Source organism: Taeniopygia guttata, chromosome 20, assembly GCF_048771995.1.
Source record: "Taeniopygia guttata chromosome 20, bTaeGut7.mat, whole genome shotgun sequence".
NCBI classification, from domain to species: Eukaryota; Metazoa; Chordata; class Aves; order Passeriformes; family Estrildidae; genus Taeniopygia; species Taeniopygia guttata.
The window spans coordinates 11,706,981-11,730,553 of record NC_133045.1 but is presented as its reverse complement, the minus strand read 5'-3'; positions in this window follow the sequence as shown (position 1 = coordinate 11,730,553).

The window sequence follows — 23,573 nt, the reverse complement described above, 5'->3', positions numbered from 1 at the left end:
CTGAACAGCTGAACTCCCCACTTCAAGCAAACTGTTTGCAAGTACTTGTTCGAGAATTTGGGGCAGCAGCTTAACCTGATCTGCTCTGAGTGGTGGTGATGCACAGTTTCATGCCCCAGGAGCACACGAGATAAGGAACAACAACAGCTTGGAAGAGATGCAGCTGCACCACGAGGAAAATTGCTTGTTATTCATAAGGATCAGTCTCAAGTGACTCCTCTGTCTGAATGAGTTTGCTGTTGCTGGGGTTTTTTTTTTTCCAGGAGCTCTGGAGTTTGTCTGCAGTGCTGAGTTAAGTGAACTGATTGATAACAGCTCCAGGTTTGGTTCCCAGCTAACACAACCTGCCTGAGTGCCTTGACTCACAGTGATTGACCCAAGGTGGGTTTTGAACTCATTAAACACAAATTCCCAGCCCCTCACACCAGCACAGAGCAGAGCAGAGCTGGCCTGGCTCATTCCAGGACCTTGCACAAAGCCAGAAGTGTCGGAATCTGAGGTATTGATGATTCTGAGATTGCAGAAAGTCTCTGTCTTTCAGCCCTGTTGCCAAAGCAGAAGCCATAATTGGTCTGTGCTGGTTTCAAGGTTGTTTATTCTGTTTATCTCTAACATGTTCTGCTGCCCTGCCGCAGCTCTGTCCTGCAGGGCAGCGTGTGGGGCTCTGCCCTCAGTGGGATGGTACAAACATTAAATACCACAAACTACCTGTGCTGGATTTACAATAATGTGCCAATATCTGTCACCTACGTTGGACAGTGTGTCCCCAGCCTGAACCAACAGAAAAATGCCAACACCACAGTGAAACATGGAGGGCATGAAGAAGGAGAAAAAGGACAAGACACACCCAATTTCCTCCATCTTGTCCCCTTTGGACCCCTTATCTAGAATCCTAAAATTTTACTTTTGCACCCGTGCCACACTTAATTATTACTTATATGAAACACTCAGAGCTCGTAATTAATCCTGTAAGATTGAAAACTCTTTTCCATGGACAGAGATCACAGACAGTGTCTCTGGGGGCTCTGTCCAGGGGGGTTCCTGACCCCTGCCAGGGTCCCAGACCTTCCAGCACAGCCTGAGGGAAGCTCTGGATTCCCACAAGAAGTAGAAGGAACAGCCTCACCTGTCCTAACACACGTGAATTGAAGTAAAATCTCCAAGCTTTATACTCCAGGACACATAATATTTTATCATACATTGCACAGAGGGCACTGTTTTATAAACTCAAAGGTAATAATTTTAAAAATTGGCTACAAAATTCTTATATTTTTTCACAGAAACACAGAACACTGAGGGTGTTTATTTGTAGTAATTAAAAAAGATATAGTCCAGAAAGTGCTTTTCAAGAGCTACAGCAACTTCCCAGGTAGAGTATTTCTTGAGAAGGATGACGTGATAAATAACATGATAAATAGCATTACTAGAACAAACATGGGACAGCGCAAACATGTTTGGAAGTGGATATTGGATTCTTGGCCCCTGGCAGCAAGAGAATGATACCTGTGGAGCAAAGGGCATAAATCTTTCAGGCAGCAACTGCCAGAGGCTCTTTGTCCTCTGAGCTAACCATCTGCCTGAGGGAGTGCCATCCCCTTTCTCAGCAAAAGTTTTCGAGATATTTTTCCTGTACCATCCGTTAACTTGGAATTTTTTTTCTCTTTTGCCTTTTGAACTGGTTGTTTTGTATCAACTCCCCCCCATCACCATTAATAAGTCACTTTTTAAAAATTATTATCATTATTTCTTTAACCAGTCTGGTAATTCAGCTAGAAATAACATTCTTTAGTACTCTTTTTCACTGATGTCCTGTTTCTGGAGCTTGTTCTGCTCTGTAAGGTTATGACAGTCCTGAATTCTATACTTTTCACTGACACTGCAGGGGATTTCCAGCCAAGACTTGTAAATCCTGACTGTGTGAGGGAAGATGGTGCCTTGTTAAAGCAGCAGTTTCTAAAACATTATGTTTCCATAGTGACATTACTGGTGTTCTCTATTAAACCTTTTAAAGGTGTCCTTTGGCTACTTGGGTAAGCAAAGAGAGAACTGGAAGTGTGTCATGGTCACAATCTGTTCTGGCTGGGGATATTCAGCTCTGCTGAATACATCAGTGATATAATTGGAGAGCTTTAGTCAGAACTCCTAAAGAGGTGCCTATGTAAATGTTATGCAACGTCAAACTAATCACAGAGTCAGATGTGAACTCACACCAGGGTGTCTGATCCTCCAGGGCACGCTGCCCTTCCAGTGTGATTTCATCTCCTAGGAAGGATCTCTGGTGTGAAAACAAGCTCCCTGGATCTCTTCCACTCCTCCCCTGCATGTCACACTTGCTGTAGAACAACTGTAATTTAGTCAAGTCTTTATAAACTTCAAATCAAGAAAGCATCTTGATTTTTGGCAATGAAGGAAAAACCCTGAAAAACCATCTAGTGATTGCAGCCTTTGGAGCTGGCTTTAGTTCTGGTTATTCAGTTGATATCTTAGCTGAGGCAAACACAGAATCCAGCTGTCTGTGCTTTGTTGGAATTGGCAGCACAGGACTTTGTGTGCAGGGGTTTCTGGCAGTGTGTAATTAACTGGGAGCAGCTCCTGAGTTAACCTGTCACCCTGGCACCTTCAAACTGCACCTCAGGGCAAAGTGGGAGGGTACAGAACTCATCAGCATCAGAGAGGATGGAAGAAAGTTTGTACTGTAATTAATACAGATCATGTAATTGTTAGGGCTTATCACTAAAATTTCTAAAGATAGGGACACTGATGGCACAAATAATTAAACTGTGCTATCTGCAATATCTTCTACCAGCAAGTATCGCTTACTGTAGAATTAACTATTTAAATAAACCTCACATGAACTTCAGTGCAAGCAGGGAAATGTGTTCAAGACCTGCAACTCTTCAGGGAAGCAGAGCTCTTTGTCCATTTCCATCACAGAGCACGGGGAAATATTCTAAATAACCAAGTACCTTCACAGGCATAATCAAATTCCTACCACAGTTTTATATAAGCAATGTCCTCTGAATACTTCTAATGTTAGGTAAGCTCTCACTAGTTAGTAACACATTTGAAATTACTATTAAAAAAAATAGTCAGCTTCCTAATTTGACCATTTTAGAGTAAAATTTAGTGATACCACTATTTGCTGTCCTCCCATGCATAGTTACCATATGTTGGAGTTAATAGAAACATTGCATCATCTTTTATGAGTGCATCAACTCATCTGCAATTAAGTTTAGATTGTCTAATAAAGTTCTGTGACATTTTAGCCTACATTTTATTTCCCAGTAAAAGACTCCTCTGAATGTTATTGCCATAAGATTTCTGGTAATGAGGAAAGATAAACCATTTCTTTTGAGGCTGGACAGATGAGTATGTCAGCAGAAAACACAGCAGGTGATAGATGAACATACAGCGAGGGAGGAAGCTGAGGTGAGGAACTCTCTGAATGAGGTGCAGCCAAAACTGCACGATCCAAGCTCCAGAACTGTTTAACAAGACAGGAGAGGATTCCATGGAGTTGGCACTTTTAGCTTTGTGCTGCTCCTGGTCTCTGTAAAAGTGCTTACTCATGTGAGAGAAAAAGACAATGAAGGACAAAAATTTGCTGAAGAAAGACCCAAATCCTCCTGGCAATTTACTAAAATTGTTCTTTCCACACCTTTAATTGCAGGAAATGGCTGACTAAGGCACTTGGAGCTTGAGCTGAATTCCCACAAACTTGGAAGTTTGTTGTCGCCCAATATCTCATTTCTTGGAAAGTCCCACCACAACCTACCACATCCTACCCACCTTGAACTGAAGGTCCACTGAAGACTGTAATTTTTTTGGGTTCCTGTCCAGCTTGGTAAAAAGTGAGTATATTGTGTTTCCTTTCCCCAGCCAGAGCACTTCATGGGAAGAAAGGGATAAATTCAGTGCTCCAGTCAATCCTTGGCCTTGTTGAAAGCATTACCAAAGTTGCTAATTAATGCTTGTACAAACAAAATTGTATTTCTGGATAAGGTTATCTAATGTGGCAAGGCTCCAAATTTCCCTGAGGATATTTAGACTGAAAGCACAGAATGCTCTAACAGACCATTCCTCAGCATTCTTCACTTCCCAATTAAAAAATTCTCCCTCTTTGCTGTAAAATTTACATTACTCTACCTTTTCCTGAATGTCATGCATTATTTATTTAATTTAAAACCCTTGTCTTCCAAAAGAAAAGGATAAGAGATGAGGCAACTGGAGTTCTGGAAAGGTTGATAGACAAGGATGGATTGCAGCCAAAACCTAATTGAAGAAAAAGTGTCAATTCTCCATTTAAAACTGAAAGCAACTTTCCAGCTGAGGATTCATCTTCAAACACAAGCCTGGTTCTTTAATGAAAAAGAGAGCAAAACACACTTTAAAGAACTGTCCTGAGAGACTTTCAAACACTTTGAATTTGTCACACCAGCCTAGGTTAACAAATGTTATGGATGAACCTTTTGTTATAAGACAGAACACGTGTAAAATCCTCCATGATTTGGGGTTTTTGAAAATCTCTGAGACTGTTTATGAAGCAATTTAATATATAAAAGATCTTCCTGGCCCTTGCCCAGTGGCATTTATATTTTTACCCTAGATACCAATGTCTAGCTTGGAGGGAAGAAAAAAAAGGACAATTCACTGCAAACACTGTAGGATCAGTTTTACTGTGGCACATTCATTTAGATCTCAATTAAAATGAAAATAAATCATGTTGAAATTCTGCATGCAAAAAAAAAAAAAAAAAAGGAAAAAGCAGATAAGATGCCTTTCTTTTACAAGTACATAAAAGCACTACTCCATGGAGAAGATTTAAGACAACCCCAAACTTATCAGAATAAAAGTAGGTGGAGGAAACAAAATAACAGCACAAAGAATTTGATCCTTAGTGTTTTGTGAGAAAGTTTTTCTACCACATAATTTCTGATCATTTTGTGACTCCTCTCGAGATACTTTTCCGCTTGATTTAAACTTCAAAAAGAGGGGAAAAAAATTTCTGTAACTAAACTTCCCCAATTTTCTCTCTCTCTGCTTTTCCATAATATGGCACAAGAAAAACTTCACTGGACACTGCTCATGGATGCCTTCATGTGCCTTCAAAAATGGAATCACACCCAAACATTTGGAGAAAAGTAACATTCCCAAGTAGTCTTTAAATAGGAACAGAATGTAATTTTAAAATAGCTATTACTTGACTGAAATGATGTGTTATTATGTACTCTAATAGGTAATTTAGTGTATTTACTTTAATAAAGCATAATAGGTGCTTGAATCAGATATGCAATTTAATAATTGTTAACAAAAATGTTTACAAGGTGTAGCCATTTAGAAGGAAGATATATTAGCCCTAAAATTAATAGACTGCCCCTTCCCTTTGCTTTATTCAATACAAGATGACAAAGAGAGTCTTCCTTTGGTTCTTAATCTGAAATACTCTGTTATTCAACTTGGAATAATGCATCCAAATGATTTTTACACAACAAAGAGCTGCATAAGCCCAGCACTAATATTTAAAAGTGATGGATATAATCAACCTGTCCATATTTCATCCTCTTGCAATATTTATTCAGCAGAAAAGAGATGCGGGGTGGGAAATGAACTTTACAAAGTAATTACTTTGGATCTTGACAAAATCTATTCACAGGCCTTCAGGTAAACATCAGCTTGATGGGTGCACTGTGGTTTGCCACAGTTACGTGTCCTGCTCACTGGAAATGGGATGTAACTTAAACCCAACAGCTGGTCCAGGGAAGAACAGAACATATTTAGGAAAAATGGAACTAATAAGAGATGAGAAATATAGGAATTAAAAAGGCAACTGATGGTAGGACTGGATTCCACACCACAGCAGTTACCACAGTCAACATACACCTGGATTTAGCCCCATTTTTTCAAAAGGACTGTTTATAAGCTTCTATATGACAAATATTTTGAAAGGCAGCTGGGAGAAATCATCTAATTATAGATATAGTATTTTTATAAACAATAAGGAAGCAATATCACTATTGATATCTCCCAAGCCCTTTCACAAAACAAAAAAAAATTGCAGTTGATATTCAGAGTGTGATCAGGTCTCTGCTTTTCTTGGGAAGTGACTTGTGGGAGTTCAGAGCTTGCTGTGAAGTCCCAACCCCAGTTCCAGCACAACTAAAGATTTATTATCAAGATTTTTAATATTTGTCATTTGTTTGAAGGCCTCTATTAGAAAACGCATTCTCTTGGACATGATGAGGCACCAAATCCACTCCCAAAGCTCCCAGGACACAGCACTGAACCCTCACTTTCCAGAGTCACATGTGTGACTCTGCTGGATGCTGTCAAATAGTCCCACAAGGCATGGGAGGGTGGCTGCATTCTGCATTTCTTGACATAAAAGTCTGGAAAGCACATTTGGATCACTCAGAATGAAAGTCATTCTGCACATGTGACTATAAATGGATGCTGCTGAATTTGAATAAAATTTACAGTGAGCAACAGCAGACTTTACGTCTCTTTCACACATGCAAAGAAAACGGAGCATAATGGAACATTCTAAGGGGAATAATCAGTGTCAAACAGCACCATAAGAAACTGAAAGCTCCATATTACAGTAAGCAACTCTGGAGAAGATGATAGGAAATGTTTTATATTCGTATTTTCCTTGTTATACTTTAAGCACACAAAAAATAAAGTAAATTTTTTACAACAGTACACTTAGTATGGAAGTTGTTTTACTACTCTACTGATTTTATTTTCTGATTTCTTCACAGATTAGCAGCAATAAAGAAAAAATGGTCAATAAATAATTTTTTTTTTTTTTTTTTTTGCATATTGCTCCTATTCTAGGTTCCATTCTCAGTGTTCCTAAATAAAAATCTTATTTAATGATCTCTGTTATTGGTTGTTATGTGAGGAAGCAGAGCTGAGAATTTGAGAATGAAGAGTCTTCCAGATGGAGCTTACACATTAACATTTAATATTTATGACATGGAAAGGCCACCATGCAAAACTTTACACCAGCTGAACAAAAAGTAAATTTAGAAATTGGGACTGGCTGATGCTCAGTTCCTGCTGTGGATGTTACAGTCTGGGAAGTGATAAGGAAAATTTGGGTTTCAAGGAAATGAAAAGAGAATCCCACATGGGGTAAAAGTTTTGGTGAAAATACTGATTAAGAATCTGTGCTGTGCTGGGATAGGACTTTTTAGGGAGCTGCTGTGTGAGTCTAGAAAAGCCACTCATGTCCAAAGAGTCTGAATCTAAACAGGTTGTGTTTGTCTTTGTCTCTCCCTTCCCTCCACTCTCTCTTGATATTTACTTTTCTTGGGCAGCCACGTGAATGTTGTAACATTTACTTAGAGCTGGTTGGGAAAAAAAGACTGGCAGCTTACAAACTTAGACTCTGGTCTAAATCTCCAGCTCCTATTTCCATTCTCTACATCTCTCCCTCCAGTTTATTTGTTTTTCTACGTTACATTTAGCTCTGGATTTGCTCAAGTGAAATCTTGTAAGAGAAGAAAAAGTGATTGTTTTATAGATAACTTCCAAAAACGTCCTGTTCTTTGTGTAAGAGGTACTGGAATAAGCCAACTAAATACGAAGATTTGTTTCAGTCTCACTTTAGTGCTGTAGTTTTCCTCATTTTCTTGTTTTTTTATACAAAGGTGAGAGCGAGTGGGGAAGTGAGGAAGAGCAGGATGTTGGAACAGCAGCGTTTTTATGAGGAGGATCTTTAAGTCTTGCACGTTGCTAATTAAAAGCACCAACACAAAATATTCATGGAGGTGATCACTGTGACAGTGCCTGGCCCTCAAGCACAGCCCTTGGGAAAGGCTTTTCTGCTGTTTAAAACACCAACTTGCAGATGACCCTAAGAAGAATTGCAGTGTTGATGTATCTGGAATGGGGCAGTTGCTGATCTGTTGGTCTGTTTTGCTCTTACAGCTTGAGAATTCTGCCCTGTCTGCCAAAATCGGTGTCAGTCAGGCTTTGTCAGCCTCTCTGCATCAAAGGCACAGAAATGCAGCCCTGCACATGGAATCCCCACTCAGTGCTGGCTCCCCCAGGAGCAGGAGAGGGGCAGAGCCTGCAGAGCCCCAGGGGAGGTGGTGAGATGTCAGATTTAACCCTTTTCTGACCCAGAGGTGGGGTAACAGAGGCGTTTTAAAAACTTTTATTCTATTTTCAGTCTTTCGAGAAGGGTGAGACAAACAGATGTTATAATTCAGGCTATCACAATTAGAAGCTAACTATTAATTACAGTACACTATAAGGGTTTCTTGGTTTATCAGCTTTAGTTGCATTATGCTGTAAATACTTTAAAAAGCTAATAATTTAAAATTACTATTTGTGAGTCCTACTTCAACGCATCTTTCACACTTCTATTTCTCTAAAGTATCTGGTCTTGTTTATAAGTCTATCTTTTGAAACTCGTTTCTAGTTTAATTTTTCACTCAACAATGTTTGCTTTATTTTAACATTTACCTTTGGTGCAAAAAAAAAAAAAAAAAAAAAAAAAAGTCATTTTGCAAATGTTTATTGCTCCTGATTTGATACAGATAGAAATTTTCTATAAATCTATTTCCCACAGCGAGAGCCCCCAGGATGTGCAGTGCAGAAAGGTGGGAGAGGCAACACCACAGCATGGAAAGAGGCTGGTGGTGCTGCTGAGAACATTCTGGTTCCTGAGGTGCTGTTAGCACTGCGGCAGTGCTCCCCAGCAAGCAGAAAATGTGTGATCAGGGGCACAGGAGCGCACAGACAACAGCACAAAACTGTGACAGGAATATCCAGGCACACTGGGGGTGTCCCCAGAGAGGTTTGGGAGCTGGAGTTGGGATCCTCTCTGGAAATGCCTGAAGTTACCAGGACTGTAAGAGTCAACAGAAGGAGGTAAGAAGGGGTGTGGGAGTCCAGGGCTTCCCTCTGGCTGCCCTGGCAGGTCTGGGACCCTGGCAGGGGTCAGGAACCCCCCTGGACAGAGCCCCCAGAGACACTGTCTGTGATCTCTGTCCATGGAAAAGAGTTTTCAGTCTTACAGGATGAATTACAAGCTCTGAGTGTTTGATATAAGTAATAATTAAGTGTGGCATGGGTGCAAAAGTAAAATTTTAGGATTCTAGATTAGGGGTCCAAAGGGGACAAGATGGAGGAAATTGGGTGTGCCTTGTCCTTTTTCTCCTTCTTCATGCCCTCCATGTTTCACTGTGGTGTTGGCATTTTTCTGTTGGTTCAGGCTGGGGACACACTGTCCAACGTAGGTGACAGATATTGGCACGTTATTGTAAATCCAGCACAGGTAGTTTGTGGTATTTAATGTTTGTAACATCCCACTGAGGGCAGAGCCCCACACGCTGCCCTGCAGGACAGAGCTGCGGCAGGGCAGCAGAACATGTTAGAGATAAACAGAATAAACAACCTTAAAACAGCACAGACAAATTATGGCTTCTTCTTTGGCAGTGGGGCAGAAAGACAGAGACTTTCTACAATCTCAGAATCATCAATACCAGAGATTCTGACAGAGGGGGAGAGGGAGGGAGGCAGGAAGGGCTGTACTGTAAAAGCCCATCACAGGCTTGATATTAATTTATAACTCCCGAACCATGCAAATATTATTAGGTAAACCCTGCAAGGCAGTGGACAGCAAGTCATTCTCAACTGTCAGTTTTGTGACTCGGATCAAACCAGGCCAGTTCGATAATCTGCCTTTCTCTGTTTGCTGGCTCAGAAATGTGCATTTTTCCACCTAATGTTCTCTCAAACCTGGTGTTAAAAAGGAAGGGCAGAGACGTTTTGCCTTTCAGCTAGTCTTAGAACTCCTCAAACAAGAAGGTAGAGTTTTCCCTACAGAGTCACCTTTTCAGAAGATCAACACTTTGAAGGATAAAGAGGTTTTCTCTCTGCTGGGAACAGAAGAGCCTTGCAGGTAGGAGCTGCCACGTGGCTCTGATCAATCAGAGCCCCAAACCAGTGCCACTTTCACCTCCCTCTGGTCATCTCTCTGTCTCTGCTTTGTTCCAGTACCATCAAAATGAGAATATGGCCATGAGGACATGCAATCCTGTGATAGAGGTGATTATGGTTATTACCATTTTCATGATCTACACCAAAGGCCATGGATTTCTGATCACCTGGTTAAAAGAAACTGTCTGGGAGCAAATTTTATATAATGAAGCTACTGTAGTAAATGGAGATATCCTGTTAATGCCATCATTTCTGCCATTTAGACACCCCTAGAAAACAGCTTGTCATTGTAATGGGCTACCTTGAGCGCTCAATAGAGGAGTTTTCAGAAATCAATCACATCTAGACCTATTTGATACTCTTGTCATAGTTTGTACCTGAAATGAACTGAGCAAATCTATTCAGAATTGGCTTCAAAATCATACAGCAAATTAATCAATAACTTGATTGCAGTCCTCTTTTCCACAGCAATGTTGCATTGACATTTTCGGGTTATAATAAGTGTGTATAGCTCTGAGTACACAAAAAACATCACTTTTGGCAATGACAATACTTTGAGGTTGGAGTGCTAGAGCCTGGGATCAGCTCAGGTCCAGGATCAATATAGCAGTAAGCATTAGTCAGTTAATATTGAGAAAAAGCTGCTACAACATCCAAACATGAAGAAGCCTCTTTTGAAGGTAATTTGTGCTTTTCAAAATACATAATAATAGCAAAAGTAACGACGATAATAGTGAAATATGAAGCTGCTCCTCGTGCAGCTCAGTCTAAGCCTGTCTGTAGGCTCACAGGTCATCTGCTCCCATTTTCCTGCCTACACTCACATTTCTCATCCAAAATCCTCTTGACATGGTTCTTATCCCCTTCTTGTCCACTTTTCAGTGTCCTGCCCTATGCTCAGCTCTTGAGGCAGAGTAGAGATTAAAGCACTGAAAATCTGGACCCAAGTAATCTTGAAGAAACACTCATGAGTGGAAATAATTTTTTTTTCAGTATTCCATGTGAACAAAAAAAAGTTTTATTTGGGCTCAATTCAAGCAGAATTTATTTTGCCCTCAGTTTGGCAGCTGAACCAAAAAAAAAAAAAAAATCAATTATTCAGAGAGCCCTAAGAGCCTTACTGAAGCCACCAGGGACCAGTGCTCCGCTAACGATTTTTTGTGAGTTATTTTGGTTTAATAGTAAAAAGGCTGTGTCTGAGTTGAGCCAAGAGCCTTTTGTAATGTTTGTGTGTCAGCATTACACGGCCTTTATTTTCTCTTCTCTAAAGTTGGGTTGTTTGAAGCCTAATACTGTGATCATTTATTTACACATAGCCCAGGAGGAAGCAGTTGGGCTTGGTTAATATTCAGTGCAGATTTCTGCAGTGATTGTCCCTGGCTTGCAGCTCCCACATCACACACAGGCTCTAAACTCCTTGTGCACAAAAGGGTGTCGTTTCCACCATGGCATTGTAACTTTGTAATGGACTAATTTTCATTTTAACCTACTCATGGATGGTCTCTTGGTGGGGAATACAACTGTCAGGTCCTTCTGGGCTTTTCCAGAGTTATCACAAGAGCACTCTGCAAGTACCAGACCACTGTTTTCGTGCAAACCACAGGAGTAAAAAAATTAATACTGGAGGAGGAATAATGCACATGTACCTTCCAATGGGAAAAAAAAAAAAAAAAAAAAAAGGGCTTTCTAAGAAACAGAATGATTTGTAGATAAGAAGATGTAATGAAACCCTCATAAATGATAAATGACCAATATTTTATCCAGTATATGCTGAAACCTATGTAAGGGTAAAAGAAAATTATTTTTTTTCTCTTCAACCTTTCCAAACACAATGTCATTGGGTTCTCTTACAAAACCTTGCCTTTTGAATTTCCCTCTCCATGAATGTAAAGGCATGTTTGGAAAGACCAGTGTATTTTGAGAGAGATCCCAGTAAAACATTACAGAATTTCTTCCTCTGCATCAGGGACTCTATGAAAACAGCTGTGATAATTAAATTAATTAAGACTGTAAAATAAATTTAAAACAGTTTCATGCACCACTCTGTTCCTTTACACTACATGTATAAACCCCAGAAAACAAGGATTTGACCAGAAAGTTTAACATCTGTACCCGATAAATTGGTTTTAACTGCTTGTGCTGTAGGTTAGTGCCTCAACACAGATTTTATTGCAGTGCCATTGGTAAGAGGTGTTACTTTAGCTCGGATATTTCATCCAGTGTACTTGTGGTATTTCCAAACACAAAAGCTGTTGTAGCTGATGCTTGCAAAATGCAAATTCCAGGCAAGCTGTTAGAACAGAGCCTTGAGGCACATGTCAGGGTGCTGAGGGTGTGCACGTTCCCTTTGTTTGGAAGGAGACAGCAATTATGTAAGGGATTTATTCAATTTAGATACTACAGCCAATACAGCATTAACTGATCTTTTATCAGCATCTCACTGGTGGAAACAATGCAAATTTTAATCCCAAATCTGGAGTACTGAGTAAATCCTTTGAAGAAGATTGTAAACTCCCTTTTCTCTTGGTGCAGCTCAGCAGCCTCCTGCAAACCAGGACTCAGAGAATTTGTCTGAATAACCTCCTACCACTGAGACCACAGAGAGAATGGAATATTTTACATTAAAAAAACCCTCAAACCCAGCTTTGTTGTCTGTAGGAAGATAGTGGAATTAATTAACTGTTACAGTCAAACAGAACTCTGCAGTTTTTTTGTTACTTTCATCCTGTGTCTATAAGCACATTGGTTATGGCATGGCCCATATAAGCTGCATATGTTTAGTTTATATAATTATGTTATTTCTTTTGAAATTATAACCTTCAGAAAACATCAGATTTATGGTTTGACTCAGGGATGAGTCAGCTTCTTGCTAGACATGACCAAATAATGTGTTTCCTAGAACAGCAATTCTGGATAAATCCAATACACACAGTGTTACTGTGGAGGATTGAGATCACAAACCAGAAATCAAACATTGGGACCATACCTTAAAATTTGTGAGGACAAATGCAGGGGTTCTGAGGTGGAGATTTAATTTGTTATGGATGTCCCTCTTTTGAGTAATCTTTTGCTGGTTCTGCTGCAAACTCATTACTCAGTTTGTTTAACCTTGTAGATTCCATTTTAATTTTTATAAAAATGCTGTTTTCCCCACTTTAACTGCCAAGCCATGTCACTCCTTCTCTCTCTCTCTCTTCTGCTCATCCCAAACTATTATTTTGACATATATCTGTTGAGGATCTGGTTCATTGTCTCCTGAAGAACATCTTTTTCTCAAATGTCAAAACAAAAGTATGCTCAGCTGTTCTGCAGAAATTTGCAAACTAATGGACCTTTCACTCTAGAAATAAAGGACTTTAATTGAGTATTTTAATGTGTTTGGGAGGATGTGGAAGATGGATGAATGAAAGTGATACGTCTTTTACCAACAAAGACTAATGTTGCAAGAATGTAGGGGGAAGTGCATAATTAGTTTCCATTTTCATCTGAGCAGATACTCAGCTTCCAGGAGGTCTGAACTGAAACAATTTGGATATGTAAGCTTTTCAAAACAAGTTTTTAATGCTCATCTACTGCAAAAATATAGTGAAAGTTGGCTTCCACAACTAATACTAAAAGTACAAGTTGGATGTTTTTTGCTAAACATCTATCTAAAATATTTCTATTTTCTTCTAAAGGTAAGTGATTTTAAATTATATTTAAGTGCATTCTTATGCCAATGGCTTTCAGGAACAGCATCTCTCTAATTTCCTGCTCTGATAAGTCTTTGCCATGGGATCTCCTGCCCATGAAATGAATCCTGTTGCTACCAGAGGGTTTGATGTATCATAGCAACAACCACTAATGTGGAAAATTCAAACAGAAGAAAGACACTTGACAAGCACTCAAGTGATATTCTAGAAGGCTGTGCAGGAAGTTCCTCAACTGCTTAGATTTAAAAAAAAAAATTCAAAAACTAATTTCTGCTCCTACTTTCATAGAAATCTTACAGCTAAATTCTAAGGCAAACATCACTCTCTCAGTATACAAAAACTTGAACATCAGGGATTTCACCTCAGTGCAGAATAGGGGTGTGAGAAAAGAGTTTTCCCATAGTTGGAGTGCAGGCTGCATGTAGGATCCCATACAACAAATACCAAATGATCAAATTAATATTATATATTCTGGACTATTTGGCAGCAATTCTGAATCCATCCCAGCCATGGGATGGGAGAAAAGAAGAGGATTTGTGACTGATGCTGTCAAATAAGGCAGCAAACAGAGAGAAGCTCAGGCTTTTCCCCAAAATCTTGCAGCCATGTCCCATGCCATAAATGTTTCTGACTCACAGCAGTGCAGCAATAGCCAGGCAGGCCACAGCTCAGTGCTGCAAAATCCAGGGAAATGTAACGAGAGACCCTTCTCACTAGTGCACCATCTGTTCTTTCCCTGTAAGGATATCAAATTGTTTTGTTAGTTACATTAAAAAAACAGCAAAAATCCAAATTATGGTGATTTGAGTTCATGGTGATTTGAGTTTATTAAGAGCTGATGTATCATCAGGGGGATTTTGAACAGAACTACAATGCAGATGCTCCAAATGGACTTTAGAAAAAGACAGCCCTGTGTGGGTCAGGGCTGCACTGCATGGAGTGGAAGGAGTCATTAATAGATTTGGCTGGTTTTTCACTGCAGTGTGCTGCTTAAATAAACCTGTTCATGCTTTATCCCCTTTTGGTTTAGCAGGATTCCTTTCCCAATCATATAAATGCTTTCAGCTGATCTACCACAGGTCCATACTGTCAAGTGGCCAGGAGTATAACATGGGCATACTGGGACTCCTGAACACTTGGAGTGTTTTATCTAATTTTTACTGTCTGTAAGAGCCTAAATCCTGGAAATGCCCTGAATACTACTGGAAGAGCTACAGCTCTATCCCTTGGTTTAGGAATACTGCATTTCTCCCTCATCCCACAACAAAGTTTAATTTCTCAAGTTACTGTCATTTTGAAAAAGTAAAATTTTGGTGTTTAAATCATGTCTCAGGAAAGTGGCGGCAGATTGGAAGTGAATACAATTTGTTTGTTAACACCTCATGTTTCGAAATAATTTATCATATAAACATTTCCTGGAAAACAAAAGCCACTTACATGCAGGCAACTTATAAAATGTTACTTGTTTATCTAATAAACTACCCTGGGGCCAACAACTACATTAGCATTGCACAAACTTTCTAACTTATTCATCATCACTATTTATTATTAAAACTTTATCTGTTTCAAGTTAGTGAATAGCTGCCTTGGGATACACGGCTCAGAGCAGAGGCAACTGAATAAAGTTTACACAATTTGCATAATATTGTACAACAGATATTAGCTTACAACAATATGAATCCCCTGGATCATTTGCACAGCCCCTTTGGTGTTTAATGTTGGTAAATATTTAAATAACAGCAAGCCTATATAATTATGAAGATTCCTCTTCCTAATCCGCACAGATTGTACAAAATATCGTAAATCATGTCTGCTACACAGCCATAGCCAGACTGAGAATAAAGAGATGATTTAGAGATGCTCAATGCCTTTTCTGGGAATTTTGTGGCCCATCATTCAGCAGCAGTGGCTGCCAGGCAGGAGGGACACGTGTGAGCACTGCCCAGGGTGGGCACTGCCTGTGACGAAGGATGGAGGCTTTGAATGCTGACAGAGATTTCATTGCTCTGCTGTGGTTTTGTTTTTAATGCAAATCAGCTGTAGATCAGAAGGTTTACACTCCCTCTGTGTTATTTTGTGCTGAGGTACAAAGTGCTGGATAAAACAGAGTAGGATGAATTTTTTTCCACGGGACTGGTAACACTCCTGAAGGAGGTGTCACCTCACAGTGCAGATTAAATTGTTTAATGCTGGTAAACTACTCCCAGTTTGTGGATGCATGTTTAAGGGCCTGATTCCCCAAACTGCAGAACACCTTGGTATTTATGATGTACTGTGCAGCAGCAGAACTCCTGAAGATCTTAAGATCTTTCCTGAGACTCTGATTATGAAACTCATGGCCTTCATAAATCACTTGTTTGCACATTCAATTTTTAAATATTTGTTTCTCTGCTTTTTTTTCTTCAATTAAAGATCAGTTCCAACCACTGCTGAGCAAAGGCAACTTCTACTAATGTCAAAGCTGGAATGAGTTCTACATTATCTAAAGTTCTTATTATCTTCAAGGATCAGGTTCAATTTTAAGGTCTAAAAGTGTAGCCTGGTGGGTGATGTCCTGGATGAAGATACATGAAACCCGAGATCTATTTCTGACTCTGACACCAGTACACCACCCATCAATCAAATGTTCTTTACATTCCCTGTCTGTAGAATGACATTTAAAATTATCATTTAAACTCTTCAGTGCAGTAAGGTCAGGGATCTTTTTGGGACTAGAGATAGTTGAATGCCCCCCCTGTTATTATAACAAACAAAATTACAATCAAGCCAAGATAAAACCAAATCAATGGTAAATTTATCAGTGCTCCTAAATTTGTCTAGACCAACTAATAGTTAATTTCTAATCCATCTCAGAAAGTAGCCCAAGACTTCCCTTACATTTTCATGACTGGTACAAGATACAGAGAACTATTTTTAAAACACTGCTCCTCTTTTCTGTATCACTCAGTGGCCCATCCCAGGCTTTTAGCAGTTCAGTAGAGAAGCACAGTTAATCCATTCCTTCCATCATGATGTTCAGGAAAGTGAAAATTAAATAAAGGGACCAAGAGATATTTTGATGACTCTAACATATTTTTTCACCTTTTCCCCTTAGGACACACACTGGGATTTAAATAGATATGATTTTTGATGTTTTTTAAAGAGACTAAAATGGATATCTGTGGAGTTAATAAAATATCTCATCCCTGAAGAGTGATTACATTTCTTTCACTCATGAGAAAGTCCTTCATAATTCATTTATACCTGAGGGTCTTTTGAGTTATGGGTCCTTCACACTTTTGAAAGACACGTAATACCCTTCATGGATGACGTCTCTTCTGTGTATTGAAATTGTAAAATTAAAGCGTAGAGGTTTTGAAGGCATATTCTACTTATAAAATATAAATGCAAGTACAGAATGTTTCCATCTCCTTTTTGAAGGGCCTGCAAGACCTTAGGAGAACTTGACAACATGAAATATTATAGTGGAATCCGATGTGGGATGTGCTGCATGCAAGACAAGGAGCAAGAAATTGAGTTTTGCATTCTTCTATGTCAGCAGAATGCTGCTATAGCTTTATTTGCAATGCTTTAGATGTATTTCTTTTATACTTTCAAATTACTAACAGAATATGAGTATTTCACCTGAAAGTATCAGCATTATGTCAGCAGAACATCCTGATATTGAAAAAATACTTTATACACTAAAAACCTATAAATTCCTGTGTAGAAGAGACTAAGTGGCCACAGCAGGGTGATAAGCACTACATAGATTTACAAATATAATACTGTAAATATCACACAGGTGCCACAAAGAGATTGGAACACAGTTCACCAAGTTTCCTCTGTGTTCTACTTAACATTTACAGCTAATTTTTAATTAACTGTCCCATGACAGTATTTAGGTGCTTAAATTGGTACACTGTCCTTCAAACCAGTACCTGGAAGCCCTGGAGAAGAGGAAGATAATGATAATACAGATTTTAAAAGGATCATCCCCCAGATGCTATGCAAATATGTCACAGTCACTGTCTGCTTTTGCTGAGCTTCAAGATGATGTGGATTACCAAAGTATTCAAAAATCATTGTTCATTCATCCAGTCATTGCAGCAGTGCCAGAAAGGACCTGCACCGTCCTGTGTCCCAAATCCTTGTCAAACCTGTGTCCCCAGGGAGGGCAGGGGGCTCATTCTGCCACGGTGTCAGAGTCCACGAGGGCAGAGCTGGAGCTCAGGGGGGCTCCAGGTGTGTGCAGGTTCACACTGAGCCCCTCAGCACAGGACCCCTCATTTCATCAGCTCCCCACTGCAACCTCAGGTGGCTCCACCACCCTGAGCAGCTCCTCTGGTGCCAACTGACAGCAGATGTGACCACATCTTGAGTGCTTTGTCCAGTTCTGGGCCCCCCAGTTTGGGAAGGACTTTGAGATGCTTGAGTGCATCCAGAGGAGGGCAACAAGGCTGGTGAGGGGCTGGGAACACTAGCCCTATGAGGAACATTTGAGGGAGTTGGGGTTATTTAGCTTGGAGAAGAGGAGGCTCAGAGGTGACCTTATTGCTCTCTACAGCTTCCTGAAGGGAGGTTGTAGACAGGTGGGGGTCGGTCTCTTCCACCAGGCAGCAACTGGCAGAACAAGAGGACACAGGCTCAAGCTATGTCAGGGAAGGTTTAGGTTGGATATTAGGAAAAAAAATTTTCACTGAAAGAATAATAAAATACTGGAATTGTCTTCCTAGGGAGGTGGTGGAATCATCATCTCTGGATATGTTTAAAAAAAGACTGGACTTGGTACTTGGTGCTATGGTCTGGTTGTGGTGTTAGGGCATGGGTTGGACTTGATGATCTTAGAGGTCTCTTCCAACCTCATTATTCCGTGATTCTGTGATTCTGTGAAATAGAATTCTCAAGGCAATTAAGCACAAATATATTTGAGGAGCTGTCCAAACAGCGTTTTACCACCAATGACATGGACAAATGTTTCCTGCAGGTACAACTTGGCTGCTCCTGCCTCTGCATGCACCACTAATCACTGTGATGCATATGAAAACGGCAAACAAATGACAAATGAGCACTTGGTTTGGAGTAAAAGATGAAGGAAAAAACGGGAACAGATGTTGTGCAGAAACACTTTAAATAAATGGACAGAGTGTCACAGCAGAAGCAGAGCTGTCAGCTTGGAAGGATATGAGATTGCAGCCAGAGATCAACCACGAGGCTTCAAAGACAACATCGGGCAGCATGGGGCTGTAAGCAAAGTCATGGAAGAGTGGTGGAGTCTGGAAGGAACTCCAGCTCAGAAATAAAACAATTAGAAGAACAATTAACTCATCCATTTTGTGGACAAGTCTTGTCAGCGCATAGCCTGAGTAACACTAAAATGGTAGTTAGGAGTGATTCTAATACATTAATGCAGCATAATTTTGTTTTATTGAGCTCATTATGGCACATCTGTATTCCCAACATTTTAATCTGTTACTGGCAGAAGATATTGATGTAATCCTTCAGGCAGAGGAAATCAGCATTGTCCTTTTTAAATGCCTGAACTCCTCCAAGCTCTCCATATCCACAATAATCTCCTGGGCCTGTGTCAAGGTCTGGCTGAAGGCACAAGATCAGATTTTTTTGGGTAGTTCAACTCTGTCACACAGAGCTGTGGTGGTAAGTCACCATACCAGAAACCAGAACTCCCTCCAACAAAATAATACTGAATGATCCTTCCCTACCTCCTTAAGATCAGGCAGAAGATCTAAGATTAAAGACTGCACTTTTCCGGCCTTTTCTTTCATTTATGGTGTTTTTAAACAAGAGATGAGTTAATAAGGGGCTTCATCTCTCTGATCCAACAACCTGGTATTGGAACAAAATGTATTCCCTTTGGATTATATGAGGGGAAAATAAAAGAAAAAAAGAAAAGAGAAGGGAGTATGACCCCAAGGCTCAACATGAAAGAGTAAATGAAGATTGAAGTAGTTTTTGGCTCAACTGATGGGAAAAAACAAAAAAAACTTCACACTGAAGAGAGTTGATAAAAGAAGTTGATAAAAGGAGGGAGGAGAAACAGAAATTTCTGAAGATAAAACAATATGCTGTAGTTTTCTAAAAGAAAAGGGCAGGAAAAATTTAGGTGAAGCATAAACAATTCCTTCTGTTCTCCTTTCCAAGGAAAGGCTATAAGAATATTCCATAGTCCTTTTGTAACTGGGAAATTATTATGATGGACTGAAACGACTAATATATTTTCTTTTTAAAAACAGAAAGTGTTTAAAATGAAGGCAGATGCACTATGGTAGTATTTACTTTCAAACAGGAAGACTTTTGGCCTCACTTGCCCAAGTATTATATAACAAACTTATTCTATTAAAAAAAAATTTACTCTGCAAACAGATTAACAGAATTTTCTGTAAAGAGCAGAGGCAGCAAATGTTGCTTTGGCATGATTTGAAAGGAAAATGGGAGTGATCCAGGAGCACATTTTATATATGTTAAGACTACAGAAGGTGTCTCATACAACATTTACAGTTCATTGTTTCTTTAGACATTTTGCAGCTTAAAAGAAGCTTTGAAATAATTCTTTGGTCTCACCCTTTGATTCTCCTTCTATACTCTCTCTGTAGGGTCCCTGAGACAACACTGCTTTCATTAATCTTTCTCTCATGACCTTTATGGAAATAAAAACAACAAGATGAGGCACAGTAAGGAATACATATTGTTGTTGGATGTGGATAAGAGCAGGGAATGAAAGAGGAATTCCAGGATTTCACTGGGCACACTGTCTGCAAACTGCCAGGAGCAACTTCTTCAGCCACAGGCAAGGAAGAAATGATCTTCCTCAAAGAGAATTCCCTCAAAGTTTGTTTCTTCCCAAAAGCATTAAATGAGAGGTTATTTGGATCATCATCTACCTGCTCTGTAGAAAAAATTTTCTAGGTACAAATTCTCTTTTTTGTGCACATTTGGATTTCAAGCAAATGAACCTTTTGAATTGAGCAGTGCCTAGAGCAGAAATCCACACCATTCCTAAAGAAAGAACAGGGCAGGGCATTTTGAGAGTATACTTGAAGATATACATAAATAATGAAAGTCAAAACTTTCCCAAATCTGTGCCAGAAGTCCTGAAATATAATGCACATCATAGAAAACTAAAAATTTAAACCTATCCAAGTTAGTGCAGATATTTCCGTTCACTGAATTAATGTAAATTTAATTTTTTCTTTTAAAAAAATTTATCTCATATATCAAGTCCCAGATTATATTTGCAAACATGAATTTAATAAAAATTATCGTCACATGACTCTGAATTTTGTTTTATTAAAAAATATCTTAAATAACATTTTACCAATATTAAGTAAAATAAAAAACACACCAGAAGAAAATGAAATCAAAATACTCTAGCAGAACTGATCAAATACTATAGTGTTGTAATGCAAATATTTTGCTTTTCTAATTGAACAACGAAAATGATGGTGTGGAAAAACGAATGAAACCAAAACTGGGAGGAGAAGGATGTACAATCATGCCAGTCCAACAATATTTGTGAATGTGAAAAATATGCCTGGGATTTCCTCCCGCTGTCACCCATGGCTGCATCCTGAAACATCGGGAGGATTTGCTCTGAAAGCCGCAGCTTTTTTTCTGTTCTTCCTGACTGAAACTTGCAGGGGGCTCACCCAGGGGACTTTGGGAAGGGAAGTTCAGCTTTGGTGAGCCTCGAGCACTTTGATCAGAGTTCAGAGCAAGGGGGGAGCCCCAGGCACCCAGTGAGAGTTTTTGTGTGCAATCACCTCGGTTTTCTGTGGCACCCAAGGGTGAATCCCACCCACCCCCATCACCTGTTCTGCACCTCCAGGACAGATCCCACAAGGAAGGGGAGTGAGTCTGTCCTAGAGATGGCACTGTTGCATTTCTGTCATTACTGGGGAATTGGCAGTGGAAAGCTCCTAAAAGGGGAAAAAGGAAATCAATCTATACATCAGCTGTCATCCTGCAGCATTTTTAATGTTAACTTGCTCCCAAAGATCAAAATCCTCTCCCCTTTTTTTCCTGTCAAACTCAGATAACTCTGTTGGTCTACCTAAACCAAGATAAAAGCAGAAGATTCTATTTGTCTGTACAATAAACTATGGCATTTTGCTCTTTGAAAACTGAATTTCTTCAAATAACTATCTTAATTTTTATATGGAAGAAAAACTTAGAAAGATGAATTTAAATACCAAGACTCCAGTTACATTTGTTCTACTGCTTTAGACATTCCATTTTATTTTTGTGCATGTGTGGGAGTGGACATGTAAGTGTTACATTCTGGGAGCAATACCAACAGCACACGAAGGATGAGACACCCAGGAACACCAGGAGCTGAAGCTTCCCACCTTGCTGGTGTCATTTAGTGCCTGACAGAAGAAGATGTAAAGTGATGCAGAAATAAAACTTATAACTACAGCTCTTAAAACCCCTAAATCCCAAACTTAACAGAGTAGGTTCTTGTTTCTGTGAGCTGCCCAAAGTGAGAAACTCTCCTTTGGGAATGAGGCATCTCCTCAGGTGGTTACAGAGCAAAGTTCTTCCTTGGAGTGAGGTTTGACCAAGGCATTCCCAGCAGTGCCCTGCTCATTCCCAGATTTCCTTCCTGGGCTCTTTGCTAAGGGAAGGGCAGGTGCCAGAGCTGGATAATAAAACGGTGGGGAAAGCCCCCAAACCCAAAATGCTCCCTCAGAAGCTCCAACCCGGCCCTCTGCCTCGTGGCTTGCAGGAATAAAAGTGGCACAGCAAACAAACAGAGCAGATCTGGGAAATCTTGTCTTTGCTTGCTGAGAAGGCAACGCCTGACCTTGTCCCTTGGCTGGAAGTTACCATGATAAAGCTGAGTTTGTTTGCCAAGAAGAAAAGATGAACTGTGGGCATGAATTGATCAGCACAACTGCCTCACCTCAGCCGAGCTGCCTGAACAGGTACAGCCATTGCAACATCTTTAAATAAAGGTACCATTGGAGGCCTAAATTTAAAATGGAATTCAGTGATGAAGTGACCTTGTACAGCCAAGTCAAGCACATAAATCTGTTAGAGTGTTAAAATCCTTGGAGGACACACTTGTTCCTGCTCATATATTCTTACTTTTTCCCTAAATATGATTGAATGGGGCATTTACAGACTGAGAGCAGCTCTTTGTTACAACTCAGTGTACAAAAATTAAATACCTGATTAAGTGCTCTGCAGGACCAGATCCTCATTTCATGCTACTTTAAAGAAGCAGCTCCTGTGGAGTAAAAAGATTAATTCAAAGTTTTATAAAATTAAAGTTACTAAAAATTTGTTTATAAAATTGCTATGCTAGAATTATACATAATTGGTTTGGATAATTTCAACATATACATATGACATTATTAAATAGAGTGTTGTAAACATGATGGCGTTGCCAATTAACAATGTTTTTTTAGAACTTAGAAGAATGAGTGTATAAGAAAAAGTAATTTTTTATTTGAGAGTGAGCTTCTGTCATTAAAGCTGAAATGCATCATGAAGTGGGCAGGTGTAGGAAAACAATCTGTGTTTTCTGGCAGACAGAGTAACAGGTGATCCTTCTGTGCCCTTTGTGCTGTGCTCATGACGGAAAACTGCATTTGGTATCAAATGAGGACCCCTGAAACATTACTGGGCCTTACAGCATAACTCTAGCATGTTTTTGAATATGTTGTAAGTACCTTCATAACAAAATTGGGAATTTTGTGTTCACAAGAGGTGCCTGAGCAGTGTGTCCTGTCAGGAGTACATGGAATAACACATCTGCAGGAACAGCAATTCCATGTGCCAGGAAATACAGAACCTTCCCACTCACCTTACGGGCGGAGCAGGGAACACAGCAAATAACATCTATATTTAAAGGTTTGTGCTTTCCCCTTCAGATCTGCAGATCAATGGGTGCAATGCTCTCATTTCAGCAGAGCTTACAGCCAAGGT